We start from the raw sequence: 26,748 nt of genomic DNA, 5'->3' as shown, positions 1-26,748 counted from the left end.
GAGCTTGAAAGGGAAGCCCCATCTGTACTTGATATCAGCTGATTGAAGAATTTGGAGATATGGTCTCAAAGTACGACGTTTGGCAATCGTAACTGGGGACAAATCCGCAAACAGATGAATAGAGTGACCCTGAAATTTCAAAACCGGACGGTTCCGAGCCGCCTGTAACAGACGCTCTTTAGTGCGGTAAAAGTGGAATTTAATAATAATGTCCCTGAGAGGACCCTCCGTGGGCTTAGGAGCTAAAGCTCTATGGATACGGTCAAACTCCAAACGCTCCAGGGGAATCTCAGGAGCCAACTCCTGGAAAAGAGCAGTAGCAGTACCCTGTAGGTCGGTGATTACCTCGGGACTCCGCGGATGCAGAGATTATCCCTGCGGGCTCTATTCTCAGCATCTTCCAGTTTATCTTTTAAAGTGTCCAACTCAGCATGTAGATCCTCCACTTCCTGTTCATGACCCTCCAAGACTGTAGTCGCCAGATCCATACGTTGTTCCAATTGATGAGCGCGAAGGCCCAGTTCTTTTAAGCCTCTCACCAGATCGGAAGATAATTTACGGGAAGCGACTGTAATCTCCTCTCACACTATAGCACGGAATTTGTGTAGTAAGGCTTTGGGATTTTGTTCAAGGGGGTCAGCCATCCCCAACGGGAATTGCCGCTGACTATCGCCATCAGACTCAGGGTCTCCTGGAAGCTGAGTGTTTTCATCGGGCTCAGGTGGGCTAGGTGTTAGCTTAGCGACGTGGCCCTGCAGGGGGGATTGCTGTTGGGCCCGATGTTTAGGTTTAGTACATGGAGTACGATGCATTGTTAGGAGAAGTCCAGAGGATTCCAAATCGCCTTCAATCTACTGGAGTAATACACTAGGGTGTAGAAGCCCAATTCCTGAGATAAATATTCAGGTGGCACGGCACAGGGAGATCACTTAGACATCTTCCCCTGGCGCGTGTGCGTGTCCCCTGCCGGGGATGCGTTCACATAAAATCCATTATGATAATACAGCCAGTGAAATGTGGGTGGCTATGATGACTAGGCCAGGTGTACAATCATTGTGAAGGCTACCAAAAGGGGCCCCAGGTTCCCCTAATTCATCCTCTTGGGAAGGGGGCTGAAAGATGGAGCTTCTTCTTCTATCCAGGAGCACCCCCCCACTAAGTTAGGTCTCCAGTGCCTTGCTGGGATTTTGTAGGGGCTTGGTGTGGTCCTCGGGACCGACAGAAGAGCCAGGGGGACCCACCCAGGCTGTCCCAGTAGCTGACCTGTTTATGAGGTCCGTTGGGCAAAGCGGCAGTGTATCGATCCAGCCGCGGCGGCAATCCGTTCCAGCCGCGGATTCAGGAAAGACCGCGGTTTCACACGCCGCAGTGGGCCACAGGCCATCCGGCGCCCCGGATGGTCGGAGGGGGGGCAAAATCGCTCTGCACCCCTCTTCAGCTGTCAGGCAAGGTCCAGATATCTGCAGATCCGCAGTGGGTGACTGCTATCTCTGGGATGAAGATGGATAGAAATGCAGGGCGCCGGAGCACAGATGGAAGCGTCTGCTCCTGGCACCATCTTGGACACATAATTTTTGGGTGTCTTTCAATTCAGTCCTCTGTAGATTGATAATTTTCATTTCCATCAAACATTCCTAACACATTACCCAGTCCATATCAGTATAGATATCCAGCATGATATTTTTCCCCATTGGGATCTGATGTGTTTTCAAAGTGTTTCTTTAATTTTTTGAGCAGTATATATATATATACTGTATATATATATACACCATTATAAAGATCTTTTTTTTTTTATAAGCGATCATACATTCCTTTGTTCTCAGCTTCATAAGGCCTCTTTCACAATTCTTTTCTGCCACAGATAAAAGCATGTTTGAATTCAAGCCTCAAGGCACAGCGAATACTTGCAGTTGTATATTGCGATTAACAACAATTACGTGCATATGCATGCGGCTGCGTTTAGCTGCAGTATGTTTTTTTTGTTGCTTGACTACCTATAGTGCATTTGTGCCCTCCCATTTCCTGTGTCTTTATTTAGTGTCTGCTTCTTTCGTCATTGAAAGAACTTTGACATTTGCTGAAGTGTGATTATTATAGATTAGAGAAGCAATTTGATTGCAGTGCTTATTTTGCTGCTTATGAGGATGAAAAGAAGAAAACAGATGGATCTGATTCAGCGGAGGAGACGTCGTCTCTACTGGGTACATCCCTTGACTTCCCAGCATCCAGCTATTGGTTACTTTGCCCTCATGTTTGGAGAAATGCGCACTCACACAGACAAGTTCTGCAATTTTACCAGCATGTCGGTGGCAACCTTTGATCAGTTACTAGACCTTGTAAGAGGATGTCTGAGTCGAATGTACACCAACATGAGACGAAGCATTAGTGCAGAAGAACGGCTGTTAGTTACTTTAAGGTAGGTTTTCTACAGTTGCAAGAAAAAGTATGTGAACGCCTTGGGATTACGTGGAGTTTTGCATGAATTGGGCATAAAATGTGCTCTGAACGTCATCTAAGTCACAACAATAGAAGAACACAGTCTGCTGAACATAACACTACACAAACATTAGATGTTGCCATGGTTTAATTGCACATAACATGTAAACATTCACAGTGCAGGGAGGAAAAAGTATGTGAGGCCCTAGCTTAATGACTTCTCCCAGAGCTAATTGGAGCCAGGAGTGAGCCAACCTTGACTCCAGTCAGTGTGATGATATTGGATGTGTCTCTGACAGCTGTCCTGCCCTTAAAAAACACACACCTGTTTTGGGTTTACTGGTTTCAAGAAGCACTGTCTGATGTGAACCATGCCTCGCAGAAATGAGCTCTCAGAAGACCTACGATCAAGAATTGTTGACTTGCATGAAGCTGGAAAGGGTTACAAAAGTATCTCCAAAAGCCTTGATGTTCATGTGTCCACGGTAAGACAGACTGTCTACAAATGGAGAAAGTTTAGTAGCACTGTTGCTACTCTCCCTAGGCGTGGTCGTCCTGTAAAAATGACTGCAAGAGCACAGCGCAGAATGCTGCATGAGGTAAAGAAGAATCCCAGAGTGTCAGCTAAAGACCTACAGAAATCTCTGGCACATGCTAACATTTTTGTTGACACATCTACAATAAGGAAAACATTAAACAAGAATGGAGTACATGGGAGGACACCACGGAGGAAGCCATTGCTGTCCAAAAAGAATATTGCAGCACATTTGAAGTTGCAAAAGAGCACCTGGATGTTCCACAGCACTACTGGCAAAATATACTGTGGACAGATGAAACCAAGATTGAGTTGTTTGGGAAGAACACACAACACTATGTGTGGAGAAAAAAAGGCACAGCACACCAACATCAAAACCTCATCCCCACTGTAAAACATGGCGGAGGGAGCATCATAGTTTGGGGCTGCTTTGCTGCCTCAGGGCCAGGACGGATTGTTGTCATTGATGGGAAAATGAATTCCAGAGTTTATCAAGACATTTTGCAGGAAAACGTACGACCATCTGTCCGCCAACTGAAGCTCCGCAGAGGATGGGTGATGCAACAGGACAATGACCCAAAGCATACAAGTAATTCAACAAAACAATGGCTGCAACAGCACAGAATATGCCTTCTGGAGTGGCCCAGTCAGAGTCCTGACCTCAACCCGATTGAAATACTGTGGCATGACCTTAAGAGAGTGATTCACACCAGACATCCCAAGAATATTGCTACACTGAAACAGTTTTGTGAAGAGGAGTGGTCCAAAATTACTCCAGATCGTTGTGCAGGTCTGATCTGCAACTACAGGAAACGTTTGGTTGAGGTTATTGCTGTCAAAGGAGGGTCAACAAGTTATTAAGTCCAAAGGTTCACATACTTTTTCCTCCCTGCACTGTGAATGTTTACATGTTATGTGCAATTAAACCATGGCAACATCTAATGTTTGTGTAGTATTATGTTCAGCAGACTGTGTTCTTCTATTGTTGTGACTTAGATGATGTTCAGAGCACATTTTATGCCCAATTCATGCAAAACTCCACGTAATCCCAAGGGGTTCACATACTTTTTCTTGCAACTGTATATGTTGAATGGATGCTTGAATATATGTGTAATATTTCTATCTTCCGTTTTCTATTTTTTCATCAAATTTTTTCAATTTTGTATTGCAGATACCTTGCCACTGGTGCCAGTTTCACCTCCCTACACCATTATTTTTTAATGGGGATCTCAATTGTGTCAACAATTGTGCATTACACTTGTCTTATCCTGTAGGAAGAATTGAAAAACTCAGTAATGCCAGAACCAACAGCCAGTTTGTGGGAAAAAATAGCTGATGAGTTTTGGGAGAAAACTAACTTCTCAAATTGCATTGGGGCATTAGATGAGAAACATGTCCGTCGTATCAAGCCACCTAATTCTGGTTCCTGCTTCTTCAACTACAAAAAGTATTTCTCAATTGTTCTGCTGGGACTCAGTGATGCCAATATGAAATTTATAGCTGCGGATGTTGGGGCCTATGGAAGTTCTGGAGATTCTAGAATTTTCCATAACTCTGTGATGGATCAGCATTTCCAATATGGGGTATTTGATGTGCCACAATCCTCTGCCTGGTATTGCTGGGCCGGATCTGCTTCTAGTGGTTGTAGCAGATGAGGCATTTGCGCTATCCACCTACCTCCTTAGGCGCTACACGAGGCATGGCTCTGATTCCAGGAAAAGCAGATTTAATTATCGACTGAGTAGAGCATGCCGAACGGTGGAGTGTGCTTTTGGTATCTGTATATCAAAATGTTTTATTAACATCAATGAACCTGGAGGTTGAGCACACAGTCAACTTGGTTTTGGCGTGCAGTGCTCTGCATAACTTTTTGAGGCTAAAGGAGAATGTGTCCAGGGAATCGCCAGAACAGATTCCAAATGAATCCCAAGGTCATCAGACTGGCACTCGTCCCAGTAATCATGCCCTACAAATACGTTACCATTTTGCGGACTACTTCCTTACTGAAGAAGGACAGGTTCCATGGCAAAATAGCTATATCTAATCTTTTGATTGAAGATTTTGTGTACAATTGTTACTACCACTACTGCTGTACCATTTTAAAATTTTTACCATTTGTATATTTTGTTATAGATAGTATACAAGTTTTAACAGTTCGACAAAAGTTAAAAAAAAAGTTAACACCTTTGTCCAATTATTTTGGATTTATTTTTATGTATGCTTTATGTAAACTAGTAACCAACTAGTCAAAGAAAGAAAGAAGACCTTAGGACTTCAAAATACATAACACTGAACATACATGCTTGCATGTACAAAAAAACAAAAAATCCCTTTGGAATAGTGTGAAAGCTTTTTAGTATCAAATATACAACTCTTTTTTGATTCAGTATTGCAGATGTGATAACATGAGTCACAAAACATTCAAGTATTCCAGTCATGTAATGTGGCAAAAACATAACACAATCACACTTCAAAGTGTGTCCAACATCCTGCTGAGTGTTATTAGGCATCAATTGCAAATGTATCATAAACTGCCTTTGGTGATTTTGTGTCAGTAACCTCTCCTTTTTTTTTTACAAAAAATCAGGAATTGGTTTGGCTAGATTAAACAGGATTTGTGAAAAGGGAAAATAATACTGTCATTAATCTTACTTCGACACATTTTAATTTTAGTTTTGCAGGCTGTGTGCAGACAAGATGGCTTGTGACTGGAGCAGAGGACACGAAAGGGAGGTTGAAATGGTTAAATTGAAGCAGTTTGACTATGCCATGATGAATACCTGTCTTTAGAGGGGATAGCTAAAAGAACAATCAGCAGGAAGTTGGATATACCTGTTTACAGCAAAGTTATCAATCAGATTAACCACAATATAAAAATAAAACAGGCATATAAATAACAAATTAGAAGCAATAAACAAACTACAAGTGTTCATAAACTGGGTAAGGGGAATGTATAGAAGAATGGCTAGGTTTCCTGCCAACATCTATGGGTGAATCAGCTTGGGAATATAAAGATGAGGATGGATGACATGGGTTTGGCTGCTCATGCATTCTTTGAAAAACCTGATTAGAATGGAAAGGTGTGTACCTCAGTAGGGGTCCTGAGTAAGGGTGGCTTATGGCAGGTGTAGTGTCATGGTAATGATGGCCGGGCAGTGATTTAGAGCCACTAGGTGTATTAAAACCCAATCCTCAGGGCTGAAATTTAGGAAATGGAATTTGCTCCTTGCAAGCAGAAACTATGAACATAATATATGCATATAGGTCCCCTTTGACTTCAGTACACTTATCAGGAGGGACCTCTCTGATTACAGACAGTAACATTCTGCAAAACATCACATCAGGGTCTGAGATATTCAAGAATTTATCAGCAACTTGTGAGGTAGAAGCTTGCAATTGTTTTCTCAATTCTTCAAGTAGGTGATCAAAATATTCTTCAATAGGAGGCTCATGCTGAGGACGGCATGTTCAATGGGTGGTGGAACTTGACTGGACTCTCTTATCTATATTTGCCTGTAAATAGAATGAGAATACAGATTATGCTTTCCTACAGATGTGATACTGCACCAACTGCCATTTTAGAAGGTGTCAGCAATAACAACCAAGTGATTTACAGAAGAAGATTATGATAACTGTGACATCTTGAAAGAAACATACCACAGGTGCTTGAGTAAGTGGTTGATTTTCATAAGGACATATGTATAACTTATCTACAAACAATATAGTTTTTCAGTGTTTACATTTTTTTATTATAATTTTTTTATTATAATCTGGTATAGCGTAAACTACAGGATTGCCCATTTAAAAAAGAGGTTAGATGCCTCCAGGAAATTAGACAGTTACATAATATTACATAAACTTACGGTCGCATCTCTATGCTGCACTTCAAAAATGACAAGGCCTCTGTATGGGGGTTAGGCCGACGGCATGTTGAAGGTGCTCCACTTCTCTCTGCAGACCTCTCTTCGTGGAGTTCCTTCTTGTAGTGGTTACGCAGGGACCTCCATCTTGTAGAAATCTCCTTTCTTGCAATGTATTCCATTGGCAAATATTAAAGCGGAGTTCCAATTACACTGAAAAAAATTTAAAGTCGGCAGCTACAGTTTTTGAAAAATAGCCACTCCTTGCAGTCCGTTTCACCGGCTGTCCTGTGTTCCCTGTGCCGGCATCTTCAGTGTGGGCAACCGGCTTGTGGCTTCATAGCCGGGTGCCCACTGCGTATGCAAGGGCAGTGCTGCGCTTTCTGAATGGTCTTGTAGTCTTCTGAGACCTATCACATGTCCCAGAAGACTACGGGGAAAAAGGGGGGCAGGACAACTTCAGATTCTGATCGCATAGGCAATCACAGAGGAAGTGGGTGCGGGTACCTGTCAATTTCGGGTATCTGCTCCCCCCCCCCGCACTTGGATGCCAATCCTTAATGGGGAGCGGGACCAGTCTTTAAAGCAGAGGTTTCCCTTTTGGGTAAAGCTTTGCTTTAAACATATGACACCATAGCAAACAATTACCCTAGGAAAATACATTTGCTATTTTTCAGGTATGGTTGCTATGGGCAACTGATCCCATGTATATGCACTTTACACATCAATCGATTCACTCACCGCAGTACTCCAGTTCACTTGTCGACATATTTACCAAGTTTGGAGTCAGAAATCGGTACACTTCCATTTCAGCCTGACTGTCAGAGTATCCTAGTCATTCAGGGTCCCATATCTCTGGTCGGTCATGCACTAATGCTACAATGGCCTCATGAGAGATATCATGGGTCACCATCGCTCCTCTCTGCTTTTATCCTCCCTTCAACTTCCTCTGTCATTCCCAGGTATCCCTTGTGATTCTGATGTGCTTCCTGTTGATTTTCTTGCTTTTTTTGATGCTTCTATCCGCAGGTGAAATAGTGCACTACGATTACTTGTGGTTGTGTACAGATAGCTGCGATAAAACGGCCATAAACACAGTCAAATTTACTTTTTCTAACCGCACATAACTGCAAGTAATGAAACCTTTGCTAAACGCAGTATGTGAATGGGGCCAAAGGAATGCATTGTCTGAGTTTAGCTGCGGTAGATAACTTCACCTATCCACAGTTAAAGGCAGAATTGTAGACGCCCATGTGAAAGGGGCCTAAGGCTGTCAGCAGATCGGCCTCTACAAATTCTGCAGTGCCTAAAATGCCTACAAATGGAGAGCAAATGAAAAGGGGTCAACCTGAAGTAATATAGCAGGAGTTTTCTGACTAAAGGGCAGCACAGTGGCTAAATGGTTAGCACTTCCGCCTGGCAGTACTTGGGTTCTTGGTTCGAATCCCAGCCATGGCACCACCTACCTGGAGTTTGCATGTTCTCCCTGTGCCTGCGTGGGTTTCCTCCGGGTACTCCGGTTTCCTCCAACACTCCAAAGACATGCTGGTAGGTTAATTGGCTCCTGTCTAAATGGTCCCTAGTATGTGTATGTATGAATGTAAGTTAGGGACCTTAGATTGTACACCCCTTGAGGGTTAGGGACTGATGTGAATGTACAATATATATGTAAAGTGCTGCGTAAATTGATGGCGCTATATAAGTACCTGAAATAAATAAAAAAATAATAAAGTTCAACTTTAACTTTCCGAATCTCCCTGTTATAAGATCCTTCTAATATCCTTTTCTAACAAACCTTTCCCCAATCAGGTCTGCTTGTTGCAAAAATTTATTTTTATCAGAACAGTTTCTTCTTGATCTTATAACCTGTCCTTCAGGGATATTGGAAAGCCATAACCATGGTGGCAACTGTTCCACACAATGTATGCGTTTCTATCCATAGCCTTGGAAGGTCTTGGTGACAAACAGAGATGTGCATGATGGAAAAATTTGTTTAGGTAGGTTTCTGATTTGTTCGTTAAGTCATATTCATATTCGTTTTGTTAGAATGATACGTTTTCAGAATTAATTTTGTATATTCGGATTGGTTTTGCATATTTGTTATTTTCAGATCAATTTGAAAAAGACAGAAGATGGCTATAGTCGTTCTGTTTTATTCTTATCAATTCTATTTTTATTCTATTCTTTTATTTTCTATTCAATTCCTTTTTTTTCTATGCTATTCTATTATTTTCTATTTCTTTATAATCTATTTTATTATGTTTTTTATCTATTTTATTATTTTACTTTCTATTATATTCCTTTTTTTCTATGGTATTCTATTATGTTCTATTCCTTTATAATCTATTTTATTCTGTTTTTTTTCTTTTTTATTATTTTATTTTCTATTCTATTCTATTCAATTCTATTCTATTCTACTCAGCAGCCTAAGTAAAAATCATCATTTTATTTCACTTTTATACCATACTGTATTTATTGCAACATGTTTACATTTTGAATTCAAATTCATTTTCAATTTCCAAATTCATTTTCGAATTTCGATAATTCCTTTCATAATAATTTATTGCAGATTTGTTTAAATTTGTTACTATTGTGATTTGGACATTCGGATACATCCAAATATCCGAATAACAATAATTTTATCTGAATTTCGATTCGTAACAAAACAAATCAAACATGTCTAGTGACAAATTTCCCCCTCTCAATTGCAATTGACAGGTCTAGGAAATCTATACTTCCCCAATCAGTTTCCACATTAATGCTGTTATTCCTATTTAGTTCAGTCATAAAATCACTGTTTTGTCTCATGTTCTGTCCCCCTTGCTATTGTACAGCGCTGAGCATACCCTTTGGCACTATATAAATACTGTATAATAATAATAATAATATAACATATTAACTCCCTTGTGTTTTTTTCTAAAATGCACTCAGCTTCCCATTTAGCCATAAAACTATTTGTTATGCTTGGGTCATATTCAGCTCCCATTGCAATTCTGGTGTTTAGTTTATAATAGTTCAAGCATCAAACATTCCTACAAAATACTTCCTAGAAAGAGAATTTTTCTCATGTCCATCTGAAGGCTTCAAGGGCATGCTGATGATTAATAGCAGAGAGCAGTGAGTTTGCATCTGCTGTCACTAAATAATAATCTCCTGACACTTCCATGCCATTTAAGATGCAAACCATTTAACAAGCATATACAATATTCATGACACAAATACTTTGTGTAATGAAGATATGATTCCATCTGCTGAGCAAATGGTTGAATGAAAATTCTAGATATTCACCCAGTCTGGCACAAATGGAATCTATGCTATTTGCTATAGGCCAACCTGGGGGATTATCCCTATTGTTATGTATTTTTGCAAATAATATATAACAGGGATCCGACAAGCAGAAGAGATTAAACACTCTGACTTTTTGATACGCAAAAGCTTCCTCTTACATCCTTTTTTCACTAACTACATTAAGTCCCTTTTTGGTGTTCACATCACCAACTAACAATTAGATGATATAGTCTCTTTCTTCAGGACTATTATACCCCCGCCCTTATCTGTGGGTCTAGCTACAAGGCTCTTTCTACATTTCAGGTCTTAGATCCCTTTCTGTATGTCAATGGGGTCCGATCCCCTTTTATACTTTTCAAAGACTTCCAAAACCAAATTTTGAAAACCTTCACATATTTGTTATCTGTCATTGAAGAATTAAAAATGGATTTACTCTTTAATCCATTCTTAATTCTACCAGAATGTAAATCCTTTTCTACCACTTGATTTGATAAAATCATAAACTTTTGATAAAAACATTAAAATACTTTTTAATGTTAAGCACGCTAATATATTTGTGAACATTAATATAGGACTGAAATGTATTCACATTTTTAGTAGTAGCGTATTTCAGATCTTTGTCTAAAAGCTTCAATTCCTCTTTTCTAAAACTTGACCACTTAGATTAGCTACCCTCTCCTAATGCGACCTCTTTCTTTTTCTTTGTTTTTCTTCCCAGCTTACTTACCTCTCCTCTTTCCTCTCTCTCTATCTTGCCTCCTTTCTGGGTACATGCCTTTCCCTGGGGGTCTTCCCCTCTCTGACTTTCGAAAAAAAAATTTCAGATTTATACCCTTTGTCATTTTCAGGCTCTCTTAGGGGAGAATAATCTGTTATATGTGGGAACACTGTAATGTGGCTCTCCATACAGTAATTAGTGTCATTTTTTCCTGGGCCTTGGGTCCTATCAAATCTTTTGAACCTTATTCCCCCGAGTTTCAGGCCTCTTCCTATCAGGGGCAAGTCTGTTAGTATGGAAAGCTCTTGCTCTGTTCCTCTTGTATTACGGTTTATGATGTCAGGGTTACAGTTGCAGCGCTTTTCTTTATCCAGCCTTTGGACTCTCCCTTCCCTGTTGAGGATTTTTGTTCTCATTATTATCTGAATGTCTATTATGCCCTTGTCCATATTCCCTTTCTGGGGTAGTATTCTGTATTTTCCTCAATTTCACTCTGCCATTTGTAGATCTTATGCTTCCTGTAATCTATAGAATCTTTCACATATTTTTTTCCTTTTCTTGTTTCTGACCTCTGTATCTACTCTTTCCAAAAAAGGATTTTAAATCCCCGGAGAGAGTTGTAAGTTCAGCAAAATCCTTTTTAGGGTCCATTTCCTCCCATTTAATTTGTGTCTCTATTGCTTGCTGTGATTGGATATGGCAATCACATGGCACAAGACCATATGATCACTCAGACACAGTGGTAATGTTTGGGACACACTGATCACTGGGCAGTGAGTCGCACACAAGCCTCTGATGTGGAGCGATGTACGGATACGTCAACCCGCATCATGACTGCTTCCACCCTGCCATTTATGTGCAGTGGGCAGATGAGATGCAGTTAAACTTCCAAAAAAATATGTGCAGATGCATGACAACCTTATCAGAACAAATGTCCAAATATGTGTGAACACAAAAAGTAATGAGAATGTCCAGACACCAATCCTGAATCTTCCCAATGATTTGTGTGCACAAATTAATTCAGCAACCATCAGTATTTCCAATTTCATGAATTCAACATCAAACACCACCTTGTGCTCTAATAGTTAATCTCTTCACCTGGTAACTGACCCCCAGTAATTGAGAGGTCAAACTGGACACTATATGAAGTGAATAGAAAGGGAATCCACACCTCCACTCTAAATGGAAATTGGGATCTTGTCACTGGAATGCTGCAAGCCCATTTACAGTATATTCAGGGAGAAGTTTTCATATGCCCCTCAATATAATGAACTAGATCTAATGCTCTCAGTTTAAATGTTTTTTTGCATTGAAAACAAAGCCATAAATCTACTCACAAACACACAGAAAGCGCCAGCATATAAAACAGGAAGTCACTGCTTCCCTGGAGATCGGGAACAGCTTGGGGTACAAACATCGCCACTTGCTTCCTCATCCGAGGCAGCGGGCATGATGACATCATTCCATAACACATTATGTCCCAGTCGGTGGGGAGTTCATCACAGGGTGGTGGACATCCACTCAATACCTGCTTACATAGCACTTCCTGGTCTCCGTGGAAACCAATAAACAAACAACACAATAGCAACCATGTCTGAACCTCCATGGATTACATCAGAGGCAACTATTTCAATCAGCTTATGGGAATTCAATAATAAACTCAATATAGTGACATTTTTAAAATAAACTACATATGGAATAGAAAACAATTCTAAGGCCCCTTCCAGGTGGAGCAGACTCTGTCAGGAGTCTGCTTGCTACTGCAGAGTGGACATGGACACAGCTCACTCTCCTCTATGGGAGTTCGGATGTAAACGGATTGCCTGTCCATTTACACCAGATTGCCATCCAATCTGATAAAAAAATGGGTAGCAGATCGCCATCCATCTGTTTTTAATGGAATGTACTAGATGTAGGCGGGTGTAAACCGACAAACGTCAGTTTACACCAGCCAGTAGTGGACAATGCAGGGTCCGATCGGGTCCGCCTAAAAAACTGACAGGCTGACCCATTCGGTCCACCTGTGTGAAAGAGACCTAATATACATACCATTAAATGATTAATGTTCAAAATAAAAAAATAAATAAGTAAAAGGTATCCAAAAATTCTAATGGAGTACTCTAAATCTAAAAATATATATTTGAATGTACACCCATCAGCCACTTCATTAGTTACACTTTGCTAGTACTGGGTTGGACCCCCTTTTGCCTTCAGAACTGCCTTAATTCTTCATGGCATACATGCAACAAGGTGTTGGAAACATTCCTCAGAGATTTTGGTTCATATTGACTTGATAGCATCATGCAGTTACAAGTGAAGGGATGGACGCTGCTCAACTGACCCCAGGAGTCCAATGTTAAGGAATGTTGAGGAATGGCCTCAGCTGCCATTCTGGCCATGCCCACTGATGCATTTTACCCCACCCACCGGGGCTTGGTCACAGAGCATCACAAAGTTGCTGCAGATTTGTCAGCTGTACATGCATGAACCCTTGATAAAAGGCAGGATGGATCCATGCTTTCATGTTGTTTACACCAAATTCTGACCCTACCATCTGAATGGCATAGCTGAAATCGTGACTCATCAGACCAGGCAACGTTTTTGCCAATCTTCTTTTGTCCAATTTTGGCAAGCCTGTGTGAATTGTAGCCTCTGTTTCCTGTTCTTAGCTGAGAGGAGTTGCACCCAGTGTGGTCTTCTGGTGCTGTAGCCCATCTAGGTCAAGGTTCGATGTGCTGTGCGTTCAGAGATGGTATTCGGCATACCTTGGTTGTAACTAATTACTGTTGCCTTTCTGTCATCTCAAACCAGTCTGCTCATTCTTTTGACCTCTGACATGAACAAAGCATTTTTGTCCACACAACTGCCCTTCACTGGATATTTTCTCTTTTTTGGAGCATTCAATGTAAATCCTAGTGTAAGGGATTTCTGGGCAAAAAGAATCGCGATCGGGAACACGCATGCGCATAGGAATCCCCGCAGAAGAATTGCCAGTTGTGTGCATGCTCGCATGCGCACGGCGAAGATTGGCTCCAGACGGCCCATTTAAGGAGTGCCTCTGCTCAGGTTCAGTGCTGACTGGTCTTCAGCTCCCCCCGTGTCCTGCTTGTTCCTGTACGATTCCTCCGTTACCAACCCGGCTTGTTCCTGACCTGACTTCGATTCCTCTCCTGCTACCAGTTCCTGACTTCGGCTCTGCTCTTGACTTTGGCTTTTCCTTCTGATTCTGTACCGCGCAGCCCGACTGTTGATGACCCTGGCTATCCTATGACTCTGCTCCAGTCTCTTCTCCTTACTACCTACCTTGCTCTGTTGCATGTCTGGCAATCCACAGAACCTGCTCTGCCTATTATGACGGTGCCCAAATCAGAGGATCATCTGCCTTCCAAGGTCATCATCTGCAAGAGCTGCAAACAACAACCATTGGCGCTCTTGTCTCCCTGGTCCCTAGACTCCCTCTGTTCCAACATCAGCGGGGTCAGGGCTAGTGACACAAGTGAGGCCGACCTTGTCAATTCAGTCTCCCATCAGGTACGTGACACCTAGGGATGGTTGTGTGTGAAAATCCCAGTAGATCAACAGTTTTTGAAATACTCAGACCAGCCTGACTGGCACCAACAACCATGCCACATTCAAAGTCATTTAAATACCCTTTCTTCCCCATTCTTTTTTTTTTTATAAATATTTTATTAATGTTCAATATTTTAGCTTAAAATCAATAAATTATCATATTATTCAAAAGACAACCATTTTCCTTTAAGCATCCCCTCCCCCCCTTCCTTATTACCATCTACTCCAAATTCTTTTCCCCTAGCTCTCCGTTCCTCTTCCCTTCTAAATACTCTCGGAACTCCCTTCTCCTTCTTCTTTTACCACCTATCTCACTTTTCCCTTCTCAGTTATACATGTCCTCTTTTCTTCTCCTCCTTCCCACTCTCTCCATTGTTTGATTTTTTAAGCACATCCCATTTTTCCCACCTTTCTCAAAATCTCTCCATTATATCTTCTTCCATATGGTAGAGTTTATCCTACCTATACACATAATCAACCCTACTTATACAGTCCTCTATTTTAGGTACCTCTTGTTCCTGCCAAAATCTGGGTATGAGTCCCTTCGCTGCATTTATAAGCTGGAATATCAACAAATTCTTATATATTTCTACTGTTGTCTCTGTTTTATTAAATAAACATGTACCTGGGTCTTTCGGGACAACAACCCCACTTATCTCCTGTATTTGGTGAATTATTTCCCTCCAATATTCCTGAATTTTAGGACACTCCCACCATATATGTGCCATTGTCCCCTTAATCCCACATCCCTTCCAACACATAGGTGATTTATCTGCTCGTTGCTTATGTGCCACACTCGGTGTAATATACCACCTAGCTAAACAATTATAGTTCATTTCCACCACCTTCATATTCACAACCCCATGTGCTAATATAAATTTTTCTTTTTTTGTTGCTCATCAAATGATATTCCAAGTTCCCTTTCCCATTTTACCATATACGGAGGGGGAGTAACTTCTGTTATCGCAGTAAGGATTTTATATATTTAAGAAGTACCATGTTTCCATGCCCTGCTTGTACTAAGCAATTGTTCAAATGGGTTCAAATCCACCATTGTCCTTAAGGGCTTAGGGAGAGTTGCAACAAAGTGTCTTGAAAGTATCACCACTCATCTAACATAAAAAACAAGTTCTTCTCCATTCATTATATCTTTTAACTGTGCATTCCCCTTTCTTATCCATTTACCCAAAATATTTTCTTTCCCTGGCGGGAAAAAATCTAAAGCCACCTATGGCATCAACTTAAACTCCCTCCCCATCTGTTTATGAATTCCACCCCACACCCTAATTACATTTTGTGTATAAGTGCCTGTGCTTTCTGCCATCTTACGGTATTGATACGGCATCCACACCATCTTATTCAACTGTGTCCCACTCAGTGTGTTTTCTATCTTCACCCAACTTTTCCTTAGTGCATTATGTGTTCAATTAAAAATATGTGAGAATAATGCTGAGTGATATTTCTTAAAATCATGCACACTTAACCCCCCATTCTCCTTATCTCTACACAATACTTCGTAACTTATTCTTGTTTTTTTGTTCCCCCAGATATACCTCAATATCATTTTTTTAATTACCTTAAAGTAGATTCCTGGAAGCTGTATAGGTAACATATGAAATCTATATAGGATTTTTGGGACGATTATCATTTTTACCAAATTTATTCATCCTACCCAAGATAGAGGTCTACCGATAATCTTCACAGTTCCTCCTTGATCTTGTTTATTAATGGGATGTAGTTTATTTTATATAAATTCTTTAGGGATGAGGTCAATTTTATTCTTAATTATTTGAGTTCTCTTTCCCTCCAAGAAAAGGGAAATTCTCTTTGCAGAGCTTTCTTTTCAGTTATCAGGACATTAACATTTAAAATCTCTTATTTTACCAGGTTAATTTTTACATTTGGCAGCTCTCCATAGTATTTCATTTAATTGGGTAATGTCAACCTAGGGTTTACCACATAGAATAGCATGTCATCGGCATATGCTGCCACTTTATGTTCTATCTCTCCTATCCGTATCCCCTTCACATCCATACTATTCCTTACTGTTGCCAAAAGAGGTTCCAAGGACAAAACAAACAACAAAAGCGAGAGCGGACATCCCTGTCTTGACCCATTATACATCCGGAAAAACTCTGATAATGAACCATTGACCTTTACTGCTGCTGAGGTTCGAATATAGAGCTTGCCTATCCATTCTCTCATTTTGGGACCAATTCCCAAAACTTTCAACGTATCTAAAATAAAATCCCAATCCATCCTATCAAAAGCTTTCTCTGCATCCACTGATAAGATCAGTACGGGGGATTTTTCCTTCTTGCTTTTTTGTATGAGGAGTAATGATCTCAACCCGTTGTCTCTTCCCTCCCTCCCAGGGACAAGTCCCACTTGGTCTAGATCAGTGGTGGGCAACCTTTTTTTTCAACTGAGCCAAATCTCGCCAAAACCACGATTGAAATTTATTTTGAGAGCCACATTTTTAAAACTGAAAATACATAGGATGGTACACTGTTTTTAGTTTCAATAAGTTTTTATAGTAATTCATCCCCATATAGTAATTCATCCCCCCTATAGTAATTAATCCCCCATATTAATTCATCCCCCATATAGTAATTCATCCCCCATAGTAATTCATCCCCCATAGTAATTCATCGCCCATAGTAATTCATCCCCCATATAGTAATTCATCCCCCATAGTAATTCATCCCCCATATAGTAATTCATCCCCCATATAGTAATTCATCCCCCATATAGTAATTCATCCCCCATAGTAATTCATCCCCCATATAGTAATTCATCCCCCATAGTAATTCATCCCCCATAGTAATTCATCCCCCATAGTAATTCCTCCCCCATATAGTAATTCATCCCCCATAGTAATACATCCCCCATATAGTAATTCATCCCCCATATAGTAATGCATCCCCCATAGTAATTCATCCCCCATATAGTAATTCATCCTGCATAGTAATTCATCCCCCATATTAATTCATCCCTCATATAGTAGTAGTAAGTAAGTAGCAAGTAGTAAGTCAAGTCCCTCCTGTGTCAATTCACTTACCTTTGCTCCGTGCGTTCCTCTCGCCGTGCTCCCCGCGCCGTTCCGGTCTTCAGGGCGGACTGTGAGAGGAGCCTAGCTCCCCTCACGTTCGTCACGCTGCCCCGCCTACACACATCCTGACAGCCAATCACTAGCTATCAGGATGTGAGTGGCAGCGAGACTGGCCAATCATTGCTGGGCTAGCTGCAGAGTCCTCGGCCACCCGAGAGGAGGGAGGGGAGGGGAGCGGCCGCCCGAGAGGAGGGAGAGGAGGGAGGGGAGCGAGCGCCCGGCACACAGAAGAGCCGCATTAAAATGTGTAAAGAGCCGCATGTGGCTCGCGAGCCGCGGCTTGCCGACCACTGGTCTAGATGAATCCATTCCAGCATTACGTTTTTCAACCTATTTGCCAGGAACTTTGCATATAGTTTAGCATCGGTATTTAACAGCGAGATAGGCCTATAACTAGCACATTGGGGTTTTTTCCCTATTTCTGAACAATTACATAGTTAGTCTGGCTGAAAAAAGACAAAAGTCCATCAAGTTTAACCATAGAAAAAAAAAAGTTATAATCCTACACCCACAGTTGATCCAGAGGAAGGCAAAAAAAACCCCAGCAAAGCACGATCTAATTTGCTCCTGCTGGGAAAAAAATTCCTTCCTGATCCCCGAGAGGCAATCGGATATTCCCTGGATCAACTTTACCTATAAATGTTAGTAACCAGTTATATTCTGTGTATCTAAGAAAGAATCCAAGCATTTTTTGAAGCAATCCACTGAGCTGGCCAGAACCAACTCTTGAGGGAGTCTATTCCACATTTTCACAGCTCTCACTGTGAAGAAACCTTTCCGTGTTTGGAGATTAAATTTCTTTTCCTCCAGACGTAAAGAGTGCCCCCTTGTCCTCTGTGATCTTTCCTCATAGCTGAGCTCCTCCATGCCTTAAATCAGTTTAGTTGCCCTTCTCTGTACTTTCTCAAGTTCCCCAATGTTCTTTTTGTGAATTGGTGCCCAAAACTGAACTGCATATTCCAGATGAGGTATAACTAGTGATTTGTACAGGGGTAATATGATACCTCTCTCTCTGGAGTCTATACCTCTTTTAATACAAGAGAGGATTTTGCTCGCTTTGCATATGTAACATATTACATATTAAATATTGTAACATATGCTTTCAATGACTCCTCCCTCATTTCCATCCCTTCTCCTAATGCATTCATATATAAACTCAGCTTAGGGACTAGTTGTTTTTAATTTTTTTATAATATCTCACAGTATACCCATCTGGCCCCACGCTCTTCCCTGTCCCTGTACTAGTTAGTGCCGCCTAAATTTCCTCCTGTGTTATCGGTTTTTCCAGACATATTAATCGTTCTTCTCCCAATCTTGATAGTCCCGCCTCTTTTAAATATATCTCTCTCTTTCTAGTTCTTTCTTCTTCCCCCCCCTTTTAACTGTTTTGGGTTAACATATAGTTTACTGTAATAGTTTTTAAATACATTAGCGATATCAGTGGTTGAGTAGACCAATTCTCCATTCTCATCTTCTCATCTTTAATCTTCTCTATATAATTCCTTGATTGCTTATTTCTCAACGCTCTCATTAGATATTTACCAGGCTTATTCCCCCACTGATATCTCTCTCTTGCCATCATGTTGCATGTTCTCCTCGTTCCTTCCTCCATTAAATTACACAATTCATCTCTCTTCTTTATTATCTTCTGCTGTATCTCTATTGTTATTCTCTTTTTATATAGTTGTTCTAGTTCATATAGATCCTTTAAGAGCATATTAATTTTCTTTTTCCGGTCCTTTTTTTTTTTTTTTACCCCAATCGTTATCAAAATTCCCTTGATATATGCTTTATGTGCTTCCCACACCATGGCAAACGAAACTCCTTCAGTTTCATTTCTTTCAAAATATTGTTCGATCTCTTTTTTATTCTCAGTTCCGCCTCATGATCCTGAAGGAGTGTCTCATTTAATGTCCACATATTTATCTTATTCTGCTCTCTTCCCCATGATAACTTCATTGTAACAGGTGCATGGTCCGATCTGGTTGTGACTTCTATATTTATTTTTACTAACGCCTCCAAGAGTCTATGTTTTATCAATATATAGTCTAATCTAGAATATGTTGCATATGCCGGAGAGTAGAACATGTAGTCTCTATCTCTGGGATGCTTCACTCAAAAGCATCCAAGAGTTGACATTGAAATAACACTCTTCGCATAGATTTCAAGCATCTACCTCCCTCTCTCTGCACATGCGACATCGTGTCCATCTGAGGGTCCATGCAGAAATTAAAATCTCCTGCCACAATTAATTTGCCCATTTTAAAATCTAGCAGCTTTCTCAGTATATTCTTCAGATACGTCACTGGATTTCTATTAGGGAAATAAATATTTGCCAATGTACACTCTATTTCCTGTAATCTCCCCCTCAAAAACAAGAAACACTCCTCAGGATCCTCCATCTTGTCTTCCAGATTGAATCTAACATTTTTAGCTATGCCAACTGCCATACCTTTAGCACGTTTAGTTGGTGAATCTGCATAATACCAGGCTGGATGATATCTAGAGTAAAGCTTCACATTTGTTTCCTGTAATAAGTGAGTCTCTTGTAAAAACGCTATTGTAATAGATCATTGTTGTAATTCTCTAAGGATCATATGCCTTTTCCCTGGGCTATTCAGCCGCTTAACATTATAAGTCATAAAATTAACCTCCTCCATTTCCCATATATGTTTTTTTTCCCTTCCATTGAATTTCTTATCAGTGACAGTACCATCATCCCTCCACAGGAACACGGAGCTATCCCCTACATAATTCCCCTTCCCCACCCCATAACCCACCCCTACTCCCCCTAGGCTCTTAACTTGCCTTTGAATCGTTTGTGGTCCTGGTCCCACCATCGATTCCAAACTAGGGTGGAGCTCTGACCACATACGCCCATCCCAACCACATTCCTCCTCCCTGGGCCGCATGTCTCAATGTATATGCAGCTCCCTATTTTCCGCCTTTTTTCTGAAGTTTTTACTTTACCTAGAGGACAGGGGGAAGGAACAGGGAGAAAAGAGTCATCTACAGACTTACAAAAAATCTGCCATTCCTCCCCCTCTTCCCCTGTGTTATCTTTGGTGCCTTTTTCCCTTAGAGGCTAACAGCCAATTCAAATTTCCCTTTTCTCCTTTACCCCCTCTCCCCAGCCTGGAATATCTGTTTTCTGTAATTCAAGTCTCTCGCAAAAGTCTCTCAAGTCTTCCGGGAATCTCAGTTTTGCAGAGCGACCGTCCTTCCATCCTATTAAGTATGCTGGAAATCCCCAGCTGTATTGTACATTCTGTTTTCTCATCTGTTCCAGTAATGGTTTCAACGTTCTCCTTCTAGCCAATGTTTCTGATGAGATGTCAGCAAAAATCTGTAGGTTTGCTTCTCCATATTTTATTGCTGGTCTTCCTTTTGTCTTCTTCCATAGCTCTATTTTATCCCTGTAGTAATGGAATCGTATGATCACATCTCTAGGGTTGTCTCTTCTATTTCCGCTTCCTTGGAATCTTCCTATTCTATTCACTCTATCGATCTTCAGGTGCTCTGTTGCTGATCTGTCCATTATTGCATTAAACAGTTTCACTATTGTCTCCATCAAATCTTATCCTTGCGAGGTCTCTGGTAAGCCCCGTATCCTCAGGTTACACCTTCTATCCCTGTTCTCCTGGTCTTCCAATTTTTATAGCAGATTCCATTGCTCTTTCTCATTTCTTCCATCTGTTTTTCTAGTTTTGTTATTATTTCGGCATGTTTATCCAGTTTCCCTTCAGTTTCCTCTACTCGTGGTAAAACTTGTCCCAGGTTTTTATGTATTATTGCCATCTCCTGTTTTATGGATCGTTCCAGTCTCATAAACAAGTCTGCTATATCAGATTTAGTTGGTATCTGTGTGGTCTTCTCTTGCTCTGCACGACTCATTTTCTATATCTTCAGCTTCTACCCTTTGCTGATGTTAGATACTCAAAAAGACAATCTAGAGCGATCACCATTGATATTTTCCCTCTCCCGTCTTCCACTCATTCCTTGTTGTCTCTCTGGGGTTTGTCCCTCAATATTTTTTTCTTGTGTAGGCACAAATTTTTTAATTGAACTTGTTTGGGGTGGCTTAGGCCCTCCCCCTTTTGCCGCTTTACCTTTCATGGTGTTAGTATGTTTTTCTATTTTTCCTAGGTCAGAGGGTTACTTCTATGGGTCAAACTAAAGTTAAGCCCTCCAGGGATAAATGTCTTTTACAATTTTCATTTTCCTTCCTTCTCCCCTACACCAGTTTCCTCCCTAGGACTCGCCGAATTCTTTTTCACACTTGTGTCTCTGTTTCTCCTCCTCCTGAACCCCCTGGGTGATCCCCCCTTATGATCTTTAAACAGTACAAGTCCATTTTAAGTTTTGACTGACTGTCCTCTGTAGCCCCTCAATGCCACTTTTTTCCACTTTAACTGGGGCAGCTGGTGATGACCTTCCTCCTCCCGCAAGGGTTGTTAACGTAATCTAGCAGTCAGAAACCCCCGTCTACGACAGTGCATATTGGTGACCATTAGTAGCTGTTAATGTCTATTAGTGACTGTTGACTGTTGGGGGGGGGTCACCCTCTGTGAAGTTCCGAGGATCATTGGGCAGTCCTGTGGTGGATAGAACACCCTCTCCTCTATGCTGGGCCAGCCGATCTTTCTGCCTCCCAGTGCTCACCCACATGACCGCCCGGCATCCACCTCTCTGGACTCCTCTTGCCACCTTGACACACATGGGACAGCACTCTCAGACCAGGCTCCCCCCGAGGAACAGCCACAAAGCCCTGGGTAAGTCACAGCCTCCCGGGCATCTCTGTGTAGCGAATCATAGGGAGCACTTGATGTCAGGGAGCACTCACATTGCGCTCCCTGTCGGTGCCATGTTCAGCCTTTCTTCCCCATGCTGATGCTCAATTTGAACTTCAGCAAGTTGTCTTCACTATGTCTAGATGCCTAAATGCATTGAGTTGCTGCCATGTGATTGGCTGATTAGCAATTTGTGTTACCAAGCAATTGAACAGGTGTACCTAATAAAGTGGCTGTTGAGTGTATATCCGTTAAAACCAATAAAAAATATGTATAAATAGAAAATAAAATATATCTAAAAACCATATGGAGGCTAAAGGAACTATATTAGGTATCTTATGAGCATGTCTAGTCTATGTGTCCAATACTAAAGCTGTATAAAAGAAAAAAAGAGGAAAAACGGGGGAAAGAGTCAGTAATCAAGCATTACTACTAATGCAATTCATGTTGAAATCGATATTAAGCCTTTGGGGATAAGTACTTGGGTCTTATAAATCCACCATAACTCATGTTGGCTGATAGCCCTGATGTAATTGCCCCCTCTCCAATGTTTTGAAACTTTTTCTACTCCTCCAAAACTTTAATCCACCCAGATCCCAAGCGTTTTGGACTCTGAAATGATTGAAAACGCCAAGTATCAGTTTTAATATTGAAAACATGTTCCCTGAAATGGACGCTCAGACTCCTAGATGTTCGCCCTATATACTGGAGGCCACAAGGACACTTCTGCATATCTAAAACCCCCTCTGAGGTACAAGAGATAAAGCAATGAATATTATTTGTTTTACCAGTAGCTTATTCAGTAAATTCTTTCTATCTCTTGGAATTTTCTCTTGTGGTCTTACACACACATCTCCCACACAAGAAAAAAACTTTTTGGTCACAAAAGGTATATGTACTTTGTACTGGAGGATCTATTCTGCTTTTGACCAACTTATCTCTCAGTGTGGGAACCCTCCTGTAAATAAACTTCAGGATGTCCAGCACAATAGACCCCAGATGACAACCCTTCCTTTCCAGAGATTTAATATGAAGAATATGAAGAAAGGCATAATAGACATTCAGATAATAATGAGAGAAATAATCCTAGACAAGAGAAGGGACAGTCAAAAAGCTGGATAAGGGAAAACCCTGCTACTGTAACCCTTTAACATTTATAACCTATACTATCTGATAAGAGAGTCTGATAATGACAGAGGATATAGGATATATATATGATTTTTTCAAAAGTCAGAGAGGGGAAGACCCCCAGGGAAACGCATGTACCCAAAAAAAGAGGCAAGAATATATTGAGAAAAAGGAAAAAGAGAAAAGAAAAGAGAGCCATGAAGAAACACAATGAAAAAGGAAGAGGTTGCATTAGGAGAGGGTATCTTTAATCAAAGTGATCAAGTTTTAGAGAACGATGAATTGAAGGGTCTAGACAAGGGTCCTGAAATACGCTACTACTAAAACTGTCAATACATAAATTAAATGTTCACAAATATATTAGCGCACTTAACATTAAAAAGTATCTTTTAACAAATCCAATCCAGAAAACAATATACATTCTGGTAGAAATAATAATGAATTAAAGAATAAATACATTTTTCATCCTTCAATGACAGATAACACTTATGTAGGGTTTTCAAAATTTGGTTTTGGGAGACCTCAAAAAGCTAAAGTATAAAAGAGATTGGACCCAGTGCCATACAGAAAGGGGTCTAAGCTCTGGAACATAGAGAGGACCTTGTGATTAGACTTGCAGATAAGGGCGGGGGTATAATAGTCCTGAAGAAAGAGACTATACGATCTAAATGAACAGGTTAGTTGGTGATGTGAACACTTATGAAGTATTAGATCAGAACTCCACCATTATATACAAAAGGGACATAAAGGAATTCGTGAAAAAAGAATGTAAGAAGAAGCTTTTGAGTAAAAAAAAAAAAAGGTGATGCCTAATCTCTTCTGCTTGTCGGATTCCTGTTATATATTATTTACCAAAAATAAATAGGGATAATCCCCCAAATTGGCCTATTGTACATACATAGCAATGTAAATTAAAAAAATGTAGCAATGAAACTGTAAATTACACTTGCTAAATGATAACCGCTTCTCCCCCGCCAATAAGTAAACATGAGGGCGGGGTCACTTGGTGATTGCACAGGGTCACCCTGCCCCCATGTTTACTTAGCAAATGCTGTACCATGTACTTGAATGAAAAAGTATCCTTTTATCTCTCCCTGAACCCTGGCCCCTCACCACCTCACTCACCCACTAGGGACCCTCCTACTCCCACAAACCGCCGCAAACCCCTCAACCTTATACCTGCCCCCCTCCGCCCCGCATTCACCCCTCCACTCTTGGTTGCACTCCTGAACGCCCGATCGGTTTGCAACAAGCTCACCGCCATCCATGACCTCTTTATCTCCCACTCCCTCAACCTCCTAGCGGTCACCGAAACCTGGATCCAAGCCACTGACTCCAACTCCCCTGCGGCACTCTCCTATGGAGGTCTCGTCTGGTCCCATTCACCCAGACCAAGCGGTCGTAAAGGTGGGGGGGTCGGCATGCTCTTGTCACTGCTGAGCACCTTCCAGGTCCTCCCAAACCCCCCCTCTCTATCCTTCTCCTCCTTTGAGGCCCACTGCATCTGGCTCTTCTCTCCCACCCCTCTGAGGATTGCAGTAATCTATTGGCCTCCTGGACTCGTATCCCGCTTCCTCGACGACTTTTCCGCCTGGCTACCCTTCTTCCTCTCCTCTGAGCCACTTACCATCATCCTTGGTGACTTCAATATCCCTATCAACGTCAACAACCCGGCTACATCCCAACTCCTCCACTTAACCTCTTCTCTTGCACTCACACAGTGCACACAGTCCTCCACCCACACCGACGGGAACACCCTGGACCTCGTTTTCTCTCATCTCTGCACCCCCCACTACTTCACAAACACCCCTTTCCCTCTCTCTGACCACAACCTCATTATGTTCTCCGTCTCCCCGTCCTCTAACACCTCCCCCCCAAACGGCAAACCATCACCAACCGTAACCTCCGCAACCTGAACCCGGCCCCTCTCCACTCTGCAGCGGACCGTCTGTACTTCAGTATCCTTCCACTGTCATGCCCTGACCTGGCCACTACTGCCTATAACGACTCGCTGTCAGCTGCCTTAGACTCCTTAGCACCCCTAACCACACGCAGCATTAGACCCCAACCTCTTCAACCCTGGCAGAACGACCACACTAAAAATCTTAAACGACGCAGTCGCGCGCTGGAGCGATTAAGGCGCAAAACCAGATCCCCTCGAGCGTTCTCCCTCTATAAATTCGCCTTCCTCACCGACTCATTTCGTAACCCTCATCAACACCCTCTCCACCTGTCCTCACCGGCTCTTCTCCACTTTCAACTCCCTACTCTCTCCCCCCCCACCACCACCCAGTACCTCACTCACCGCCCATGAGATTGCCAATCACTTCCAAAACAAGATCAACGCAATCCATAAGGACATCGCCAATGCTCAATCTACCTCCCCACCTAGCCTCCCTTCCACTATAACCTCATCAACTCTCCCCTCCTCTGACCTCGCAACTGCCCTGCCCCCCACCACACCTAACATCCCGCACACTATAACCTCCCCAACACTCCGCTCCTTCAGCCTTGCTACCACTGAGGAGGTCACTAAGGTCTTCTCAGAAGCCCGCCCCACCACTTCCTCCCTTGACCCTGTCCCCACACAACTCCTCCAGTCACCCTCCTCCTCCATCCTACGCTCCCTCACCTACATCTTCAATCTCTCCCTCTCTACTGGCACATTCCCCTCCCCCCTAAAGCACGCACACATCACCCCCACACTCAAAAAACCCTCCCTGGACTCCACCGACCTGAACAACCTTAGACCCATCTCCCTGCTGCCATTTACATCCAAGAACCTTGAGCACTTAGTCTACAATTGCCTAAACTCCCACCTCACTGACAACAACCTCCTCGATCCGCTACAGTCTGGCTTCCGTCCCCTACACTCCACTGAAACCGCCCTACTCAAAATCACTAATGACCTGTTTACTGCCAAAGCTAATGGCCACTACTCAGTCCTCCTACTCCTCATACTCTCCGTGGCCTTCGACACAGTCGACCACTCCCTCCTCCTTAATGAACTACACTCCCTTGGCATCAGAGACTCTGCTCTCTCCTGGCTCTCCTCCTATCTATCCCAACGCTCCTTCAGCATTACCTATAATGCTACCACCTCCCCCTCTTTCCCCCTCTCTGTTGGGGTCCCCCAAGGCTCTGTCCTCGGGCCCCTTCTCCCCCTACACCTCCTCCCTCGGCAAACTTATACACTCCCAGGACTTCAACTATCACCTCTACGCCAATGACATGCAAATTTACCTCTCCTCCCCTCACCTCACCCCTTCTTCAGTCTCCGCCCGTATCACCCACCTACTGAACGACATAGA

General features: G+C 41.9%; 2 pseudogenes; one reads left to right on the top strand and one right to left on the bottom strand.

Moving 5' to 3' along the window:
• The first annotated feature begins 2,300 nt into the window (after nt 1–2,300).
• Nucleotides 2,301–5,015, top strand: LOC149449019 (uncharacterized; annotated as a pseudogene).
• A 147-nt stretch (nt 5,016–5,162) lies between these two features.
• Nucleotides 5,163–21,057, bottom strand: LOC149449018 (uncharacterized; annotated as a pseudogene).
• Between the last annotated feature and the right edge of the window lie 5,691 nt (nt 21,058–26,748).

The sequence above is a fragment of the Staurois parvus genome, unplaced genomic scaffold, assembly GCF_062004578.1.
Source record: "Staurois parvus isolate SC_StPar_1 unplaced genomic scaffold, SC_StPar_1.0 ptg000642l, whole genome shotgun sequence".
NCBI classification, from domain to species: Eukaryota; Metazoa; Chordata; class Amphibia; order Anura; family Ranidae; genus Staurois; species Staurois parvus.
The sequence above is the reverse complement of the archived record's forward strand: the minus strand, read 5'-3'. Positions and strand labels throughout refer to the sequence as shown.